This window comes from Mytilus galloprovincialis, chromosome 4, assembly GCF_965363235.1.
Source record: "Mytilus galloprovincialis chromosome 4, xbMytGall1.hap1.1, whole genome shotgun sequence".
NCBI lineage: Eukaryota > Metazoa > Mollusca > Bivalvia > Mytilida > Mytilidae > Mytilus > Mytilus galloprovincialis.
Window position 1 is genome coordinate 76,554,519 of NC_134841.1, and position 23,731 is coordinate 76,578,249.

Consider the following 23,731-nt stretch of genomic DNA (forward strand, 5'->3'; position numbering starts at 1 on the left):
AACACCACATAGAATAGTACAGGTATGTTTCCAAAATACATTAGCGTACAGATTGGTTCAGGATTGATATAGTCAATTATCGATCTGTAACTATATCCTAAGCGACATCTCACGAGAAGTCACGAGACCTTTAGATTTAAATCATATTTCGAGCTGAAGTGTAAGGTATGCCAATTAATAAATCAGTATGAGGTGGACCTACACCAAAAAAAAAGATAAAATGAAGAAAGGAAAGATGAACCACAACAAATAATTTGCAACAAGAAACGAAACCTAATTAGATAATAAATTAAATCCCTCTTAGTTTATTTAAGAAATAATAATTTCATTGTCTTGCATCTTGAAGTTCCCTCAGTGACATGAAAAACTTATAGTACACATTAGTTGTTCTGTGTATCAGTGCTTCTTTTATTCAGTTGTATATACTGGTAATCCTTTTCCATTGTCTTGCTTTCTTAATCTTTGAATTTACACTATAAAATAAGATAATTAGAAACATTACTTTCATATGTGTTGTAAGTCACTTCATGTCACTTTGAATATGGTTATTTTCCATATTTGATTTAAATATTATTAAACAGGGTTTGCAAGAATAACAAGAGAATGGCGAAGGAAAAACTTAAGCATGTTAACTTCCATTATAAAATTACTTTTTTTAATATTGTGTCGGTTTAATGAAAACCAACACGTTCACATACTTTATAAAAATAATATCTGTAATAAAATAGGTGTTATTTTTATCTTTATATTACTAAACATATAAATCATCCAAATGTATATCACTAATCTAGTACATGCATGTTTAGTTATTTACTAAAATAAGACAACAATTATCAAATTTCATAAATCGATTGAGAATTCAAATGATGGTAATAAACACTAACAACGGTCAGCGAAAAATTCCAAAAGAGCGGTGATTTAAAATATTTCACTTTATACTGAACATTTGAGCAATGTTTTATTGTAATATGAATACACATTTCTGAAAAATACCTTAGTCATTCAAATTTAAACTTATTGTGGACAATGAAATGACGAATCAATTGGTGGATGTAAAAAAAAGGGATAAACAAGTTTTCTTATAAAATCGTAATCTTAGCATAAAGATATAGCGCTTTTTTAACGGATAAGAAACGGTTAGATGCGCGTGCGTCAAAAATAAATCATATAAAACTGAATTATAATTTACCTGCTTTCTTTCTTGATTTCTTACATGATTCTGTAAATACAATAATAAACATTTACGAAAGAAGAGAAGGATCATTCAAAATTCATAATTCATTATTCAAAATCCAAAATTTAAAAATATTACATTAATCTATCGTGTTTCCCCAATCTCTCAAAAGCCTATCTATCAAAAGCTAAATAACCTAAATATTTGTTGAATTGATGAATTTAATAAGTCTAAAATTCATGCAACTAATTTAACGGAACCTGTTTTAAGATATCAAAGAAGTAATTGGAGTTTTCTTCCCCCCCCCTCCCCCTCCCAAAAAAAAATAACTAGAAAATTGCCTTGTCCTGAGTAATATTGGATAAACAACTGTTTGCTCTTAAAAATGACTTTATCACTGTGAAATATCATTTAATTTCTACTAGGAAGCTGTTTTTTTTACATAAAAAAGTTAAACCAATTAATTTATTCTTTAATATTTTAAAATGGAAAAGATGGCAAATAGAATTAAGAGTTCTAAAGAAACGAACTAATTTATTTCGTCGAATGGCAACAAATTGCTAGACACCTGCAGTAAAATTACATTAGGATATTTTTAACCATGTCATTGTATATTAAACAACGTTCTCTCATATACATGGATATAACAACTTTTTTGAGCCAAACATAAGTTAGCTGATGTTTATCATAAATCATGAAAAGTGTTTCTTATCCAGTGATATTGTTGGTTTTTTTCAAAACTACCTCTACCCTTTTTTATTGGAAAAATATGCGTCATTTTTATCAAATTGGGAAATCTATATTACTATGAATTTGACAGGAACTTCAACTTGCAGACCCCCTTTAAAAAGTAAACGCTTATTTGAAATAAGACCCCTTGTTGTCAGTGAATATACATAAATAGACCATCAAATCTGCACATATAGTCATTTTAAGCATGAAAAATATTTAAATGAGTGTTTTTCAGTTTGTATTTATGCACAATTACTACCAAGACTGCACTGGTTGGGAAAAAAATTGTCTTTTTGGAAATAATTTAAAGCCATTTTTTTCCAAATTGGGATTTTTCTCCAGGGAAAAAAGCCTGTATTCTCCAGTAATTTAAGCCAAACGATACCACTGTTATCATATATTAATGTACCTGGACTTATTTATTTTGCTGTCTTTGTCATGAACATTCAAAACACTAAAATGTTCAAGCAAGCTACAAAAGCAGCTAATGGTTTATATACAGGGAAAATAACAAATATTTAGAGCCAAAATATGTTAATCGATTTTTATGTCTCGTAAATCATGAATAACTTTCTTATCATATATATTAATGTACTTCGACATCCTGCTAAGGTACAGCTTAAAGAGTCCGTGCTTGATCCAATACAATATTGTCCATTGTTAGAAGCTGGTGGGCTGTCACAACGTCTATTTCTATATCTAATACCCTGACCACATGTGACAGAACATGGTCCAGTTGACCAGGAACCCCACTGACCATCAACTTGAATGGAAATATATTTGTTGAATTAGTTTTTTTAAAAGTTTATATACATATTTGGCAAATGACATCAATTTTTTTCTTCAAAACTCTGATCTAAACTAACGGAATACTAAACTGCTAAACACCTGCAGTCAACATTTATATCAGAGCAATAAAAACGTATCAGAGTAAAACAAACATTGAATAATGATAACAAGTAAAAGATAATTGATATTTTGTACGCATTTGTTTTATACTTTTCTGAAGTAAAAACCTGTAGTTAACAGTAACATCCATTTCGTGTAAATTTCCTCATGATCAGTGCTAGTCAGTATAGTTAGCCAAACACTTAAAAGTCATTAATAATGTGTCTTTTTTCATAGAATGACACAAACAAACTCACATTAACCAAGTTCACCCAGACAGCACAAAACATATTACTCCTCGCCAAGTACACGAATTGGTCGTAGCACGACTGTCGTCCAATGATAATAAATAGCACCAAAATCAATGTTCAGATATTTCCTTTACTCATATACATTTGTGTACTTGTATGTCATTCATAAAACAAACTCTGTAACCCTGTAATGTTCTTATGTCTTCATATTGACTAGTGTGCTGACTATTTTCAATGTAGAATTGGTGCAAACAGACTACAATCCAGAAACGTAAATCAAAACGTTTGATGTGTTTGAGCTTTTGATTTTGCCATTTGATTATTGACTTTCCGTTTTGAATTTTCCTCGGAGTATTTTTGTGATTTTACTTTTTGATTTGTTTGGTATTTTAGTCCAGAAACTTGCTTCTTTAGATCATTGATATCGTATAATCACGATTTTAATTTGACATCATCAGATATCCTGACGGGGTAAATTCTGCAGTTTAGCAACCCATTAAAAAGTAAGATCGCCATTTCGAATTTTAGAAGTTTATTGGCATCCGATTTCTTAAATCATTAAGCAATTTTCAGATTCCTCATCTCAAATTATGATTTATATCAAACTTCAACTTACTAAGTATTCGTTCTGAAGTTCACATAGAATAAACAAGTATTTGAAATTTGTATTTTACGTCGGAGTCGTATCGATAACACTGATAAAAAAAAAAGAGGGGCGAAAGATACCAGAGGGACATAGATCGAAAATAAACTGACACACCATTGCTAAAAAAGAAAAAGACAAACAGACAAATAAAAGTACAAAAGACACAACATAGAGAACTAAAAACTAAGCATCACGAACCCAGTCAAAAACTGGGGGTGATCTAAGGTGCTCCCGAAGAGTAAGCAGATCCTACTCTACATGTGGTATCCGTCATGTGGCTCAGGTTATTACAAACCCGATAAATAGTCTAATTCGGTAGGTCACATTCGGGAAAAGGGAAAGGGATTGTAGTGACGACATAAGGAACATATCCGATATCATCTGTGAAACGATTATTCCATAGGCAGTGGTTATTCGTCCGGCTAGCCAAAAATGTCTATTCATCCGGCAAGCTGGACAAATAGCATTTTTATGGTTTTTCGCTATTTGTCCGGCCAAAAATATAATGATGAAGATATAGGATCGTGTTTTGAAGGTTTTAAATAAAACACGAGTTGTTTTAGAATAATGATATTGTCTAACATCGTTTTATGAAAAAGAACTCATTCTAATAATAAAAAAAAAAAAAAAAAAAAAAAAAAAAAACTGTACATTTGATTCAGATTTTTTTTATTCTAATATTCTAAAGGAATTTGGGTAGGGGGAAATGATTCTCTCTTTTGTATTTCTGCCTATGAATCGCATGTAAGGTAAATAGTCGGGCCAATCATTATTGGCTTTATCTATGATTCCAAAAGATTCTGAATTTATTGTTTCTGTTAAGTTTGGTTAAGGTAAGCTAGGTCCCCATATGATTATGCACGATTATTCATTTAAATTGTTCGGCGAATTTTAATTCAGAGGAAATTAGAGAAAATGACAGGCACGTGTAACCTGTCCCCAAAAGTAGGATTGTGCTTTCGATAAGATTGTATTAGAAAAAAAGGGGGTACCTCAACCCTGGTGTCTTATTCCCAGTCAAGGCATATCAGTATGTTCGTATATCTTCGTTGTAGTACAACTTGAAAATAATGCTTTCAAGCAAGTTTGATATAGTATTTTTTCCGAATGCGTTTTGTCTCTATAAGCATGATAAGGGAACTGGGGTTAAATCATCAATTTCACTTTGATTTCATGCTTATTCCTCACAGTTAACATGTACACGCTATTGTTCTGGAATCACTCATATATACATTTGTTTAAAGCAGTCACATTCTCTCAGGTTTTCTTTATGGTACCTCTAAATATAAATCACGATCTCCAATTCTCAAAACGTCCATTGCATACGCGCGTGTGTTATTCGACACCTCATCCGGGACACTTTCCGCGTCACATGACACTTTTATTGATGGCCGGACGAATAGAGATTTTAAACTAGCCGGACGAATAGACACTCCGTATTCCATAACGGTCAACCAACTCGTGATGGCAGGGGCGGATCCAGCCATTTTAAAAAAGGGGGGTTCCTAACCCAGGACAAAGGGGTGTTCCAATTACATGTCCCCATTCAAATGCATTGATCGTCCAAAAAAAGGGGAGTTCCAACCCCCGGAACCCCCCCCCCCTCTGGATCCGCGCCTGGATGGCGTCTGTGCAATTTACGACGGGATGATTTCAACTACACCATTTGGATCTATTGGGTTAATAGTTTTCTTGTGAGCAGCAACCCTCTATCAAGGAAATCGTGATAGAAAATGCATGCCTGGGAATATCGTATCAATTGGGAGATATATACTCCGGATGCAGGCGCTGCTGGAATGTTGCTACAAAGAAATGGAAAGTTCACAATTGGGAAAAAAGTTTCAAAGGTTTAATAGACGAGAGCAATGTTGTGCATGCTTTTCGATTAAAGTTCCTTTTACACTGCTATTATGTCTGGACTTAAATATCATCAAGTTTCAGACATAATTTCATTGTTTGAATCATTGATCCAATATATAATCTTAATCTCTATAAAATGACAAAGAAAAAATGTGTCACATGATGCCAAGTGTTATTTGTTGGTATCGCAAAGTTTGTTTTACCGAAATAATACAGTACCACACACGCTGTTTGTACTGTAATACAGTAAAACATATATTGTTTGTAACTATTTGGAAAAAAAACCATCAGTAAATGGTGATTTAAAATATCTTTAATACGGTTAAGAATTGCAAAAGATATTTAAATACTTCATAGAATTAAGTTATTCTATCAACAGTCAAATATAGCTTTAGTCAAACTTTTTGAAAATGATGGTTTTACTTAGACGTTGACGTAACGCGCGTTTTGTATACTAACTTATAAACCAGCTGGTATATTCAAAGAGTTCTTTCTGGGCTGACCTGTTCTTCCAATATATATACAACATAGCAGTAGTGGTTCAATGTATGATTTGAAACAGCTGAAATTGGCTGAATTTACCACAACAAGCATTCCATATAATTTGGGTCGTCAACAGAACGTCACAAACCAAATTTTCCAGAAAATATCCTATTATCAAGAAGCTTTTTATCTACTGAAGTGGTTAGAGAATTAAATGATGCTTTTGTTTATTTTCAAAAGAGATTTGATCATAAATATCAACGCTTTTCTACCCCTTCAAGTTCTTTGCATATATCTCTGGTGAATTACAGGGCCATCTAAATTTTACAGTAAGCGTCTACCTTTGTTGTACATACGAACAATATAGGCACAAACTAGTTTATAACGTAAGTGTTCAGACAATCTGATAAAATATTTTACTTTCAATTGTTTGTTCGGGATACTAGAACAGTTAAGGTCCATTGAGTCGTTGAATCTCAAAAATTGTCAACATGAGTAAGGATTATTCCCCTCCGTCTTAAGCCCTCGATGAATAAATCTTACTCGGATTGACAATTTGGGATATTCACCTCCTCAGCTGGCAATAATTGTATAATATAATATATAACAACAAACCAGAGTATACTGATAACGAATCCCTATATAACTTCAATATAATAATTATTACAATGAGGTTGAATTTTCTGTCAGCTATTTATCATCCATACAGGAACTTGTCTCAGAAAAAATATATCTATGTATCTCACCCCAACTTTCTGGTATAGATATATGATTTTTTTTAGGCAAGTGCTTGTGACCATCCACAAGAAATTGCAGTCATCCGATATTCAGTACTTCAGTATTTTGATTTTTTTCATATTTGTTTAATTTCTGGGAGAAAACAACTTTCATAGATAGACAGAAACTCAAATAAGCAAATTTATCAACAATTCCCAATCATATCCTTTAGAGTTTCGGCTATTGATTTTCCGATGGAAAAAGATGTAAAAACTCTTATATCTCAGCAACACAAATGAAGTGAATAATATTTTATGATATGTTTTACTTAAACGTGTATTTTGACAAAATGGTCAAATGGTAAATATAAATTATAAAAATACTACTACTAAATTTGTCCATTCCATTTTATCTAATTTTTGATTTCACTTCAATTACTGAACTTTAAGTTGTAAAAATATTCGAATTGGCTCTAGCCTGTTTGTGCTAATGTGACGCGAAGCAACCAACAATCAATCAATCAATCAAATACTGAACTATAAACATAATGAGATAACCCACTAAAAAAACAATAACCTTAAAATAAATAATGTAAATTTTGACATCTTTCATAAATGATCAATTAAAATTGGACGAAGATGACCCTTTTCTGTAAAGTTTGGTAAATTTCTGTTCATAGATTCTCAAAAAGAATATTAAAATACTTAATTTGATATAAAGTTAATTACGACGACGGACGACGGACACCAAGTGATGAGAAAAGATCAATTTGACAACGAAGTTTTTGCCTTTTTTTCTTAAAAACTTAAGCCAAAAGGTAGACAATCTAAATAGCAAACTTGACCTACAAAGAAGTCAAAATTTGTCAAAATCGTTAGCGTTTCAAGGGTGATTGCTTTTTAATGTTGGATAGCTAACACAGTAAGTAGATAACTTCACTGACCATCTGGCAATTTCAACACGTAATGATTATTCAGTGATGCTGGAGACCAAAGTATCTGAAAGTCAAAAAATGCTATGACAACTTTGAGGAGAAAACAATACAGCAGCTTAGGTTTCATGAGGTATTTTCATAATATTTGTATAATGAGTTCCCAAGATAAGTTACCTATAAATTGGTTTACGCTTTCAATAAAAAACTGAATACTAACCTGGACAATTTGATAAATCAAAGCTTAGGATATCAGTAGTTGTGTTAAAATCATGACAAGTGCCACGAAAAACTTTAAGATGTGTCTGATTAGATTTCCATTCAAAGAAGTCACCCATGGTACAGCATGATAATGGGTTGTTGTTTAAAAGTCTACAAAAAAACGTGTTATTTAAACGTAATTTTATAAAAAAATATGTTTTCGGTCTTCAACTTTACATATACTCTCTTTAGTAACTTGCAGCTATTCATTGAAATCGTTATAAAATACAACGTGTAAAACAAAGCAAATCATTGTTTTACAGAATTAAAAGCAAAAGGACAGTAAAATCGATACTTTATCACAAATGGTTGGATAGAAAATTACTAAAATCGATTTTAGATAAAAACTTATTTAAACAAATATCAGGAAAAATTTGACAGGCAAGTGGACTTCCAAAAAATAAAACGTTTCCACTAAAGACTGACTAGTATGCCGGTACTTTTTTTATCCAATGAGGCAAAATTGTATCTTGAGTTGTACGTATTAGAATCATATTCAAAACAGTGTGGCTGTGGCCATTGATTGACGACCTAAATTATCCCATTGACTGGGACAGATTATGTGAACGTTTGTCTGTAACGACCACTACTCACTATGTACATGTTATAAAGACACTTAAACTGTGGGGTCACCAAAAGTTCTCAACACCTAAATGAAGTTATTCGAAAAATTAATCAGGAAAAACACGATGTTATGATTTATATCAATAATATAAATCAAAACATGAATATTATTCCTGATTAATTTTTCGAATCATTTTATTATTGAAGGCGTTTGCCGTTAAGAACCTTTGGTTACCCCATAGTTTAAATTCTACAACAAGTAAATAGTGAGCAGTGGTCGTTACAGACACACGTTCACCTAATCTGTCCCAGTCAATGGGATAATTTAGGTCGTCAATCAATGGCCACAGCCACAGCCACACTGTTTTGAATATGATTCTATCTTAAATAATGCAAATAGCGGTTTATACTCACAATAACAATAAACGGGCTACTCTGTCAAACATATTCGCTTTAACCGTGGTCAAGTTGTTGAAGGACAAATCCCTTAAATGCCAATATTGTCAATATTAAAAATGCAGAAAAAACAACGAAAAACATATTGTATACAAGTCCCTTTTGATCAGATGCGGTTTTCAAAAACTAGTAATAAGCTGACTATTTTAGATAAAACTGTCTTTTAAGGATGTTCGCTTCTCTTGTTTTTGAAATTTTGCCAGAAATTCGGTATCCTCTGGTTTTATCCATATAGTGCCACTAAAATATGTGCCCACTAACCCCTCCTTTTCTTTTTATAATTATATTACATATAGTTTTAAAAAGCCATATTTGCAAATCTTTGCAATGTTTTCATTGTTTTTGAAATAAAAAGGTGCCAATGTTAAATGCATGAAAAAATCTAGAAAGAACAATTTCCCGCTAAATTTTTAATGGCTGATATTACAGACCCTTCATTTTTTCTTCTTTTTATAACAGTTGTTTAAAACCTTTGTTATTATGAAATAGAGTAGCGAACCTCCTAAAGTTTATCATCACAATATATGCTGCTTATAATGAACGATATAAGAAAAATCAGTATTTCAGTAGAAACATTACAGTATATAAATTTGTTGCACAGATATTCTGGTTTTCGTTTCCTTCGTTTGATTGATAATTGTCTTTTTATATAAGTGACTGATTAACCTTTAAAATTGTTTATCCTTAGAAATGACAGAATAGTTATTTGGTAAATATTGTACATTTTTTTATGCCCCTCATTGGATGTATAGCAATCATTGTTATAGTTTTCGGCAACTTTTAAAAGTCAAGCGATAAAATAGAATTTTTGTAAAGAAGAGAATCAAATGAATCTTTTAATTTATCTAACATGGCATATGCCATACATTCATTAGTGCCTGCTACCTATCCACGGTTTTCTTCATAAGGAAATGCCTGTACCAAGTCATGAATGTCACAGTTGTTTTTCATTCGTCTGTTGTGATTGAGCTGTTGATTTTGCCATTTGTTAAAGGACTTTTCGTTTAGAATTTTCCTCTGAGTTCGGTATTTTTGTTATTCAACTTTTAACGTATAATTGAATTATGTATGAATCAATACATGTACTATGTATTGTTGGCATGTTGTCATGTAAATAAATACTTACAATCCTGTCAAATTCGGAAGACCAGTGAAAGAATCGGGTTCTATACTAGAAATTTTGTTATGCTGTAGTTTTCTGAAAAAGCAAGCTAATAAATGTAAAATATAAGATTAACTTATCTCAATTGAGACCATTCATCAAATAACAATATTTTTTTTCATTCATGTTTCATGTCCTAACTGTTATTGGCTGATATGAAATTTTCGAATTCAATAAGAATTAAGAAATATATCACATTCATGCAAAGTTGTGCTTCCTTGTACAGATTTTACTTCTCGTTTTACATCTGTTTAGGTTGTTGGTTTCATTAGTTCTTCAACCATTAGTATCAAGCTTTTAGGTGTTGATTTTTCAAATGTTTTAGCTACGATCATCATTGAAGAGAATTTAATATTCGAAATGCACAACATGTGATATATAATCGGTACCGTGTTGATATTTTTATTTCAATTTAGTTATTTTCTGTTGATTAATTTAATTCAGATTTGTTTCTATAATAGAAAAGATTAACGAATAAACTTTGACTTGTTTGATTTAATAAATTCTATAAAATTAAATTGCGACCCTGGCGATAGAGAACGAATTGGATTTTCATTGTTCGCTCCTGAGTGTATATGCTTGAAGCTTCCAGAAAAAAAAAACAATTTATGCCTGCTTCATGGCGATTTAATTAATATGTTATCCCTTTAGTAAAAAATATCTATCGTCAGTTGTCTCAAACCAATGAATATAAAACTCTTAAAGCATTACAAGCTTTATATTAAGTACACAAGACCCGCATTTTGTGTAATTGAGTCTTCTAATAACAAAAACGATACATTTTTTCTGCAGTAGATGTACATTTCAAAATGGCGCCTTAATACGAACCCCGGATCAGAAGATTAGGTAGGTCAAATCGAAAACAAAATGTAAAAGTATTTAAAATAAAAAAAAAACTCTTTTAAGTTTAGCTATATATGGCAAGGTCTATCTATGCACAGAGGAGGGAGAAATTGGATGCGTAAAATTGATTTTGACGGAAAGAACATACTGAGAATAGTATTAATGTATTTTGACCAGATAAATGATTTAATGGCGGCAAACAAGCTTTCTACCTGACTGGGAATACAATCGCAGATGAAGCAGTCACAGTTATGGCATCGGCGACGAATCTTTTAAAACTACTAACTATGTAATTTCCTTAAGTTTTTTTTCGATTTTATACACCGACCTGATTGTAAACTTAAGTCTTCGATGAATGATCTTTTTAATAGTTGTTATTGGTTTTGAACTCTCAGATCTGTACTTAGTATCTATTTGTTGTTAAGATGTACAAATACCCGTACACGTCCACTTTTTTTGGTTAGATGTATTTCTATTAATAACCATCTGATGTCTTTTTCAACTGATTTTCATAGTTTTTTTCTTATGTTGTACTGTTACACGTGACCTACCGAATTAGACTATTTACTGGATTTGTTATCACATAAGCAACACGACGGGTGCCGCATGTGGAGCAGGATCTACTTACCCTTCCGGAGCACCTGAGATCACCCCTAGTTTTTTGGTGGGGTTCGTGTTGTTTATTCTTTAGTTTTCTATGTTGTTTCGTGTGTGCTGTTGTTTGTTTGTCTTTTTTTTTAGCCATGGCGTTGTCAGTTTGTTTTAGATTTATGAGTTTGACTGTCCCTTTGGTATCTTTCGTCCCTCTTTTACATGTTTAACCTCACCACATTCGGTATGTGCCTGTCACAAGTCAGGATCCTGTAATTCAGTGGTTGTCGTTTGTTGCTGTGCTACACATTTGTTTTGCCTTCATTAATTTGTACATAAATTAGGCTGCAACTTTTCTCGTTTGAATTGTTTTACATTTGTCATTTCGTGGACTTTAACAGATGACTAAGTTGTATGGACTTTGTTCATTGTTGAAGGCCGTACAGTGACCTATAGTTGTTATTTCTGTGTCATTGGGTCTCTTTTGAAGAGTTGTCTCATTGACAATCATACCACATCTTCTTTTTTATATTCATGCACATTTTTGTAGCTACGGTTTTATTCATTCTTTGTATTTCAATCAAAACTGTGTATGCTGAGTGGTATGCATAATTAATATATCAGCGTGTTATCTAAAATGATTGGCTGATTTAAATTTGTATAAAAATTTATCCGAATATCGCCTCTAATTTGGGATTTTCAAAAATTACACGAGGACAAATAAATCTAAAGGAGCAAGGTGAAATATTTGCTTTTGATCAGATTGCTATTTGTTTGTAATATTTTTAATACCATTTCAATCTACAAAAAAAGCCTATATCATAGAACATGTAGAAGTACAATTTCTATTATTTGGTATGATAAATTTCTCTTTTTAATCTATTTTGTCGAAAGAAAAAAGTAAGCATTTGGATTATCTTTGTATCCATATTTGTATATTGTGGTAAAATACTTACAGTGTACCTAATGTATGAATATCAGAAAACGCACCATTTTCTATCCTAGTAATTTCGTTGTTGTTTAAATCTCTGCAAAAAAATCTTGATATCAGCAGTGTATGCAGTCATTGCTTTTGCCTTCTACTTGCAACAGTACTTATAAACGAAAACTGATTAAATGTCTGTCACAATTATAAATTCTTAAAGATAACTATTTTCCCTAAGGACAAAATGTCAATGATGTTAAGGGTATACAATAGTTTTGTTTGTCCCATGGTTAATTTTAAACGAATATTTGCTTACATGCTATTTTTAAGCTAATCAATTTAAATATGCAATAAAAAATATACCTTCTTATCGCACCGCAGCGCTGATAAAATATCACGTTGTGATCGGTTTAGCGCCGTCACCTGGTGACCCCCTATGAGACCGTAGGAGGTTAGTAAATTTCATAGGGGGTTCATGGTGCGTTAATGGTGAAGTCATCTATTTATGTTGTTGTGATTCTTTGTTTGTTGTCAACAAAACGCAACAGAAAAGGTATATCGTGCGATAAATTCGGTATACGGTTAACTACTGACCCCCTACAAACCATAGAGGGTGAAAAAAATCCATACCCTCTATGAATCCGTAGGGGGTCAGTACCAAACCATATAACTTATAATGTGCTACTTTAGAGATAACTGGAGTCAAAATTTCAGACATTTCCTCACAATTTCCGATTCTTTGACATGTGTAACAGTTCTTTGAAAATATTTCATTTTTATAACTTTAGGGAAAAAAAGGATTTTTTCAGTGTATGTATATCTAATTTTAGATAAATAAATCGGTAATTTGTTCATAAAATTAGTACAAATAATCTTTGTATATAATCAAGCTAAATGTTATTCTAAAATGGGGTCCATGTGTACTCGTTTCTAAATTAATGACTAAAATCAGTCAAATATGCAACGTTGTCCAATCTCTCAGAGTTTGGAGTCGGAAAAGATAACATTTTACGTAAGCAACTTTATTACCTCCCATATGACAGTTTTATATTATGTCCTTATATTCAAACAAAATCAGAGTTATAATGTTGACGCATCCACGCGTTGCACACATTTAATTGTCTCAGGGCAATATTTAAAAAAGAACGTTAGATTTTTTTGGATTCCTTTAACAGTTTTATATAATATCCGACACATCAAATGTGAGCAAGCAGTTAACTACAGTAATTATCCATGTATCAATTACACGACTTCCTTTGAAATTATTTATAGAATTTTATAAAATATAATATATTATTTATAGAATAGGTCAGTTGATTATTAATCAAGTTAATTCTGTTAAACTGACTGTTTTATATACTTTGAATGTTAAAAAAAATTGAATGGTCTCTTCTGATACTTAAATATGTTGAAGTCAACCCATGCTTTGGAAATTTTAGGGGGGGGGGGGGGGCGCACGCCCGCCACGCCCCCGCCTAAATCCGCCCGTCCAAATAAAACTATAGGAACAAGTTAACAGATCTTTTTTTAATCAAATTAATTTTTGTTTGTAACATTTTGATTGACAATTGTTCAAAGTCAATTAACCTATCCTGGACGTACAATTTTAACTATTTGGAATGCTCAATCTATTTTGTTGATCGAATAAGTCAGCACTTTGAATATCCGTAGTTTGCCTTGAGTGTAATAAAATACTTACAATATATTTAACTTCAAAAGACCAGAAAAATCAGCATCTTTTATACTTGAAATTTTATTCTGGGAAAATATTCTACAAAGTATAATAATATGATTATTCAAAAGTGCATATAGTCAGTGTATTGTGCTTCTACGTGCAATACGGTAGTTCATGTTAACGTACGTTCCGTAGTTATGATGGCGAACTAGTAGTTAACAATTCAAAATAATACCGAATGAAAATAATAGAACTGATATTTGTAGAAAAAATCCTTTAAAAACTTGATTGTTCGTGTCTTGTATCGTAATTTATTTGTGATTATAAGAAATAAGGAGGAAGCAGCGGTTTACCAAATGTTATTAATACATACAGAAGATATAAATCAATATAAAAAACACAAACTGTGGTATGAACTCAACTAGAGGCTCTAAAGAGCCTGTGTCGCTCACCTTGGTCTATGTGAATATTAAACAAAGGAAACAGATGGATTCATGACAAAATTGTGTTTTGGTGATGGTGATGTGTTTGTACATCTTACTTACTAAACAGTCTTGCTGCTTACAATTATCTCTATCTATAATGAACTTGGCCCAGTAGTTTAAGTGGAAAATGTTAATAAAAATTTAAAAATTTTATGAAAAATGTTAATAAACAGCTGCGCCATGAGCGCATGATACGTCCGACATCGTGTGTGGATGTTTTATGCAATAATCATAAATAGTTTCTGAGAAAGTTTTAAGCAATAACCATATATTTTTTTTGAGACACAGCGGGACATGTGAAACCCCCACCCTGTTTTCTTTTTACAAAAACCTAAATATCACTAAAATAAAATTTTGAATCAAAACCAAAAAGTATACAGATCTTAGGATTAATATAACAAAGAAGTGTGTAAAGTTTTAAGCAATAATTATAAATTGTTTTTGAGATACTGCACAACATGTAAAAAAAAACCTCCCTCTTTTTTACAAAATACTCAATAACTCAAAAATGAAATTTTGAATCATCACCAAAAAGTATACAAATCTTTAGATTAATATAACAAAGACATTTGTAAAGTTTTTAGCAATAATCATAAATCGTTTTTGAGATATGGCGCGACATGTAAAAAAAACCCTCCCCTTAAATTTTGAATCATCACCAAAAAGTATACAGATCTTTAGATTAATATAACAAAGACATGTGTAAAGTTTTAATCAATAATCATAAATCGTTTTTGAGATATGGCGCGACATGTAAAAAATCCCTCGCCCTTTTTAAAAAAATACTCAATAACTCACAAATGAAGCTTTGAATCATCACCAAAAAGTATACAGATATTAGAATTGATATAACTAAGAAGTGTTTAAAGTTTTAAGCCATAATCAAGAATCGTTTTTGGAACACGGTGCGACATGTGAAAAAACACCCCGTTTTAGTTACAAAGTGCCGTAAATCAAAAAGTATTAATCTTATTTTCACCAAAAAGTATACAGATCATTTGACCATCATAAGAAACAACTATATTAAGTTTCATGAAATTTGGATAAGTCGTTCTCAACTTACGGTGCGACATGTTTACGCCGGGCAGACAGACGGACAGACGGACAGACAGACGGACGGACACCGGAAATTTGTATACCATAATACGTCCCGTCAAAATTTTGACGGGCGTATAAAAATTGACTATAAAGGACAATTACTCCTTAGGGGGTCAATTGACCATTTCGGTCATGTTGACTTATTTGTAAATCTTACTTTGCTGAACATTATTAGTGTTTACAGTTTATCTCTATCTATAATAATATTCAAGATAAAAACCAAAAACAGCAAAATTTCCTTAAAATTACCAATTCAGGGGCAGCAACCTAACAACGGGTTGTCCGATTCATCTGAAAATTTCAGGGCAGATAGATTTTGACCTGATAAACAATTTTACTCAGATTTGCTCTAAATGTTTTGGTTTTTGAGTTATAAGCCAAAAAACTGCATTTTACGCCTATGTTCTATTTTTAGCCATGGCGGCCATCTTGGTTGGTTGGCCGGGTCACCGGACACATTTTTTAAACTAGATACCCAAATGATGATTGTGGCCAAGTTTTGGTTTAATTTGGCCTAGTAGTTTCAGAGGAGATTTTTGTAAAAGTTAACGACGACGGACGACGACGGACGACGGACGACGACGGAAGCAAAGTGATGGGAAAAGCTCACTTGGCCCTTCGGGCGTCCATCTTGGTTGGTTGGCCGGGTCACCGGACACATTTTTTAAACTAGATACCCCAATGATGATTGTGGCCAAGTTTTGGTTTAATTTCACAATTATTACTGCTACCATAGTATTATCTTTTGTTGTGTATTTAACTCTGGTTAATATCTATTACATTATAGGTTTTGTAACTATATCCCCCCTTTTTCCTTTGCAACGTACCACAAACTTCAAAAGTATTCCATATAAAAAAGATGAGATATGATTGCAAATGAGACAACTCTCCAAATGAGACCAAATGAGACATAAAACACTTATAGGTCCCGTACGGGCTTCAACAATTAGTAAAATTCATACTGCAAATTCCCGAAATGAATAATGTAAAACAATGTACAAAATAAATAAGAAAGAAACAAATATAGTTTATAGAAACAAACGACAAACACTGCATTACCGTCTCGTGACTTGAAACAGACGCATATAGATTGTGGCGGGGTTAAACTTTTTTAAGGGCACGCCAACACTGGTCTAACTTCGGGGCTGGAACCGTGTGTACCAGTGCAACAAGCTTTATACCAAATCAATGCTGGGGAAACATTATACGAGACGTACACACTATCTTGAAATCGCTCAATTTCATGGTTGGCAACCCATTAGATAGCGTCGCACTTTAATTTAAGAAGCATAAACTCCCTTGGCATTCAATGTTTCAACAAGGTGTTTTGAACCAAACTCATGGTACATTTGTAAAATGAAAAGGAGTAAAACAAAAACGATTGCCTCAACAATTGCTTAGCATTTCCGCAATTTCTCTGGTGCCATTTACTGAGAATAGTCTTGGCTGTATGCAGTTTCATTGAGTAACCATAGAATGAATTGCAATAATACGAAGGCATTGACTGAATTGAAGAAGGAAGAGACAATTCATCCGAAGTTGGGTAGTGTTCTGTATAGTTTCGATGTCTTTTCTAAGAAAACTTGCAGCGGAATGAAATATCTGTTCGTTATTTGTTTCTATTACAGTTGACATTGAGATTTTGAGGTCAGTTTTCAATTGACTAGCAGCTGATATGGCATCTCAAATAGTTATTTTGCTACTAAATATTATGTTATATTTGCCTTGAACTTGTTGAAGTTGTTTGACAACTGAATTTCTATAGAAATAAATGAGTATAGACTGTATTTTGCATGTAGAATATTTTAAATTAGAATCAGCCGGAAGAAATTATCTATATTTATCAATTTACGGTGTCATGAGGAATGACCATTAAATCGTTGTCAATAGCCAAAATGAAATTAGTAAAAACAGTATCTTTCTAAAATGTTTTGTTGCAACAAAATATACAAGCGCTCCGGTTGAACGACTGCATTCTAGAACGTGTACAAATACCCGAAACTGAGGGACAACAGTCAGATAATTGTATGTTGTCATTAAATATTAGACTAGAAGCTTCCTCGCTCTAAAAGGGGGAACAAATATGTTTCTCTTGAACTGAATTTTAATGTGCGTATTGTTATGCGTTTACTTTTCTGCATTGGGTAGAGGTATAGGGGGAGGGTTGAGATCTCACAAACATGTTTAACCCCGCCGCAGTTTTGCGCCTGTCCCAAGTCAGGAGCCTCTGGCCTTTGTTAGTCTTGTATTATTTTAATTTTTAGTTTCTTGTGTACAATTTGGAGTTTAGTATTGTGTTCATTATCACTGAACTAGTATATATTTGTTTAGGGGCCATTTGAAGGACGCCTCCGGGTGCGAGAATTCCTCGTTGCATTGAAGACCTGTTGGTGACCTTCTGCTGTTGTCTGCTCTATGGTCGAGTTGTTGTCTCTTTGACACATTCCCCATTTCCATTTTCAATTTGATTGTGTAAGTTTTGTAGCATGAACGATGATACACTGCCTGCACGGAGTTCTTCAAATTAACAGCTATCGCATGAAACATCTTGATGTTCACCTCATCCAATCTTTTATGCAATGCAGATACACAAATCGACTCCCCTAAACTGGTAAATTGACTCAAAATTTCAATCGAGTTTTGGTTTTTTTGGCATATTATGCACTGCATAAAATTTAACGACCTTTGACTTTTTCTTTGGACTTAATGGACCAAGTTGCAGGACTTGGAATATCACGGAACATTTACTGAAACTATCCGTCAATTATTATGATTTTACAATATTAAGACTTTTCTGACAAAGTATATTTGATGTTTTTTTAACAAAAACATAGAATATAAACATATGCAAACAAAGTATGTGGCATATACATGTATCAGTTCACTTTAATTGAAAATATGTGTATATAATAGCGAAAAAGGTAGTGATTTCATATATCATTTGAGAGCAAATTATTGACTAATACACAAAATGGGACGGAAGGCAAGTGATTGAGTTCCGTATTGAAATTGAAGATATTTACTCCATTCTTTTTCCATTGATTTCTTAAGGTTTTTTTTTCATATTTTGGTTCCGAAATTTTTATCACTTATTAGTTTTATTAAATACTATATGCTTAAAATATCATGGGATAATTTTTATTACTTCTATGAAGAAGAAACTAAAAGTTTGTGTCTGAATTTGCAATTAAAGTTACCTCAATTTTAAATAGTCTAAACTTCGCAAATTTTATAGATTAGAAGAAAATAAAATACTGAATAGAATATTGACATATAAAAATAGCTCCAGGAAAAAATATTTCAATTTAATGTAAGCAAACATACACATTTTTTTCATTTGAAAAAGGGGGTTGAAACTCTCCAATATACTACCAGTCATTAAAACGACTTTTTAGAAAAAATTGACCGTACGAAATTCTGACGACAGGGCAAAAACTAAAGAAGACGTATTTGTCTTTAAGTTAAGACCATTTTTAGCCATGTGTTATTTGGGGAGATTAAACTCGCGATCTAGACGACTTTTTACACTTCTGTCACCGCACTATATTCCACAACGGTCAACTAACTCGTGATGGCGTCCGTAAAATCTCTTTTGTCGTAAAGTTTTGTTTTCAACCAACCCTCATAGTCAATTTTTAGATACAATTCCTAATCGAATTTACTGACCCCATATATATCGTATTTGGTCTATAGTACACTCAGCAAAATTTATCTTATCAACTATTTTAAAAGAGGGGCGAAAAATACCAGAGGGACAGTCTAACAAGTGGTATTTATACTATTGGCCTAATAAAATAATTAGGTCTTCAATACTGTTAGTATTAGGAACCTATTTTCCATTCGTCTACACAAAAACATATCACAACAAAAACAACTTGTTAGCTTTAAATGTGTTTTATGAATTAATTCATTTTTTCATCATCAGTTTATTCGTTTGTTGAAAACTTTCAGATTGTCCTCAACACCGTTTTGTTTTTACGTAACACCACTACTAACCGTGTCTTGAAATAATCCCAGACTACAAACCTATAATGGAACCCTACTACCAAATAAAAGAATATACACGGTCTCTATGTGTTTGCTTTTAACCAGTCATATTCCTAATTGAAATTAATATATATTTTCATACCCTTCCACTCCTTTTTTTGAAAATGTTTTGTAAAATTTGATTGAATTCCAAAAAGACTTTTAATAAGATTAATTACAAATTACACAACATGTACACTTTATTATTTAAACGATATCAAGTTTAAGATAAACGTATCTGTGATAAGCATGATAATGATTAATGATAAAAAAAACGTTGAAGAATGAACATCAGGCGGTTTAAACCTAATATCACTGTAAGTAAATAAATAGAAATACATACTTTACACCAATACTTACAATTGTATTGAATCTGCCGGAAGATTTGGTATTTGTGTAAAGTTTCTGTTCCTACAGAGAGTCAGTGTTGGCTCACTACAATCGCACATGAACATTGTGGGTTCGGTGCATCCTTGAGCATAAACAACTTTCGAAAAGCCGAGGGTCAAGACCACTATCGTGTTAAAACACTTAGTTCCAATTATCATGTCGATCCTCTGTCGAATGTTACTTTGTAAGAAAAAAAAAATCCAAATAGAGTTTTCCCTCAATATTATAGATAACTATCATAACGAGATATAGTTTCTTTTTAATTAGTCAATTTATCAACAAATAGATTAAGAAAAGTTTGGTATAAATCATGACGATAATGTATACTGTTCGGACAAATCAGAAAAAAACATGTTGTATAATGTGCATCAGCTGAATGATGTTCTGAACAACCACAATTTACTTGAAGTGTGTCATGCTTTTTAGGAAATATCAGTTGACGCAAGTAAAATTTAACAAAATTATTTACCATAAAGTATATGCTTTCAACATATATATACGGACTTGGTGCATTTGAGAAGCCAGTTCAGTGGCGGATCCAGCCATTTTAAAAAGGGGGGTTCCCAACCCAGAGTAAAGCGAGGTTACAACTATATGCTCCCATTCACTTACATTCAGCTATGTTCCCAAAAGCAGCTTATACAAAGATGTCTTGTAATATCCACTACATCAAGCTGGTCATAAGGCTATGCTTATATACCTAAATAGTAACATATGTTTGGTAATGATTACGCATGAGCAAGAAGGAAGCGTTAGTCAATTTATTTCCATTGGTTTGCTTCGTAACTTTTCAAGTACGAACGATAATGTAACACATGTTAAAAATTAACAACAATATTTTAGCATTAAATTACAAATGCACTATTGCTATTAAAAATAGAGGACACAAATCGTTCGTCAAACTAAAATTGCTGCTTTTAAAGTAACTCAACCACATGCAACTAAAGACTTAATAAATCATGGACTAATTGGAACAAAAAAGTGATATTGATGAGTTTGTTTTGGATGTCCGTAGAAAAAATGTTTTTATTTTCGTTTTATTCATACTATGCTTGCCTTTCCTTTTCAAAATAACTGGTACTTCACAGGAAGTTTGAGAAAACATTAATTTGATGAAAAGTGAGATTCTATGAGATCATAAATGTGTTATTCTTAACATTATGAAGAAGACAAAGAAAACCAGTAACGGTAGATAATTAAGTTGTCTCGATGTTCAATTTACTAGCTTTTTTTTCTTAAGTTTCCACTCAATTCAAACAAGAACAAGGTCGTCTTCAAAATACTCAGATAAAGTTACCTCAACCAATAATGTAAACCATTCCTAAGTGTGAGTATATAATTAGTCGTTTCTGATTGTTTGTGCAAGAGTTATAAATCCACGGACGAGTACGTGTAATCTGGACTAGGACGATTCTCATATATTTTGTCTGTTGGTTTTATTCACACATCTATATAATGGAATGTCATTCGATTATCATACAAGTGAGAGGTTTAGCTAGCTATAAAAAACATGTTAAATCAATTATTTTTAAACAAAAGGAAATGCCTGTACTAAGTCAGGAATATGACGGATGTAATCCATCCGTTTCATGTGTTTGAGCTTTTGATTTTGCCATTTGCTTAGGGACTTTTCGGTTCGAATTTTCTTCGGAGTTTTTTCAATCATATATAAAACTGACACTTTGCATTATTATAAAACTAAGGTTTAATCTCCCTCAGGCAAAGTTGGCTTTAGATGAATTTGGCTATTCATTTTAGGTACTTTTGACATATAGCTCTTCAACGATTTTCGGTACTTATCCATCTTCGGATTTCAAATGTTTGGCTTTGAGCGTTCCTGATGAAGGTAAATCCAGGTGTACCAATCCTGTAAAAAATATTTAAAATGATTGTTGCAATTTGAGAGCATCACAAATTGAAGTAGTTTAGTTTATGTTGTCATTTATGTCATAGGTAAATTTTGTCAATTTTTATGAACTTTCTTTTTTTATTCTTTTTTTATTTGCCTTGGTGTTCGGTATTTGTTTAAGGATGCTGAAAGATCGGAGTAAGACTTGATTGTTCAGATAGTAATTTAATAATGGCTGACAAATATACAATTGGTACTGCTGTAGCGACGTTGCATAACAAGTAATTGTCCCGAAGGTTTGTGCGTGACGTTCCCGGAATAATCGCAGATATTACATTCCTACTTATCTTTGAATTAGAAAATGTAATTTAAAATATGTAAAATAAAGTTTGTTTACATCAATCAAATTATCACAGTCTCTGTATTGTTCACTAATGTTTTTGTAATCAATGAAATATAGATGTTCACTTTCTCAATTTGTATAAATTATAATAGTCTCTTTAATGTTCACTAAATTGTATCGGTCTCCTGGTTCTTCCGCTTTATGTTTCAGTCCTGGTTTCCTGACGTTTGTCTCTGTTTTCCAAAGTTCTCTTTATCCGCCCCCTCCCGCGCCTGTCTTGCGGGGGGGGGGCATGATTTTGTATGTCCACTGCCTCCTCCCGCGCATGTTTTGCGGAGGGCCCATTTTCTTCATCTTCTTGTTTCTGTTTTCAGCATACCCTTTGATTTTCTCCTTGCATTGTCTGTCTCTTTCATATATCTCCTCATATAAGTTTGAGTGATATCTTCTATTAATCTCCTGCTTAGCTGTTTTAGTGTTTTTCTTTTTTAACTTTGTTATTTGCTGTGTTTTGTTGATGGGTTTTCTAAATAAGTTCATTTCTTTATTTGCTATTTGGCGTCCTGGTGTGACTTGGTAGTGTTTAAATCCCTTATCAATAGCAAGTTTCTTAGAGTAGAAAGGTGGTCTATTGTCTGGTATTCTCAACTGGTTTTTCTTTACAAAAAAACCATCAGTTCTAATCTGTATCATCCCTAGCTCAATCAGAGTGGATTTGCTTAGTAAGGGTGGAGAATTGATTTTTCCTTTTACCACAATGAATTTTGTCTCTGTGCCACATGTTTTGTTTCTTATGATAGTTTCAAATTCTCCCTTGATTGGTAATGAATTTTGCAGTGTTCTCAACTTGATTTTACTCTTTTCTAATACTGGATTGCCGTATGTTTTGCTCTGAAATTTTACAAATTGATTTTCATCCATTACATTTACATCAGCTCCACTATCAGGTTCCACCTTCACATCTACGTCGTCTATTCTTATTGTCACTGTTTTGTCAATGTCTCTACTGCCTTGTATGGTCTTTACCTTTCGTATTTTCATTATATGTTTAGTCGTTCCTCCAAAATAATCTTCATCTTCATCATAATCTGATATATCTGTATTCGAATCTGTATCAATCGTGTCCTCCGTTGTTTTCTTTACACTTCTTCCTTCTCGTCTAAAATTGCCAGCTCTGTACTGTTGTTTTTTCTTTTCCGCTCTGCATACTGATGCAAAATGATTATATTTCTCACAGTTTCTACATTGTTTACCATATGCAGGACATTTGTTTCCCTCACAATGTTCAAATCCACAATAACCACAATTAGACTTGGTTATATAATCCTGTGACCTATTATAGCTTGACCTGTTGCTTTGTATTTTATTTATGGAACTTGTA

The 23,731-nt window shown here is 32.4% G+C and overlaps 1 long non-coding RNA gene across 1 annotated transcript; it reads right to left on the reverse strand.

The window, feature by feature from the left end:
• LOC143070762 (uncharacterized) lies at positions 1-2,669 on the reverse strand. The gene is made up of 3 exons (XR_012976685.1): positions 2,502-2,669; positions 1,190-1,219; positions 1-473 (listed from the first exon to the last, which is right to left on the reverse strand). It is a non-coding gene; the product is annotated as an uncharacterized LOC143070762 (long non-coding RNA).
• Positions 2,670-23,731: the final 21,062 nt, after the last annotated feature.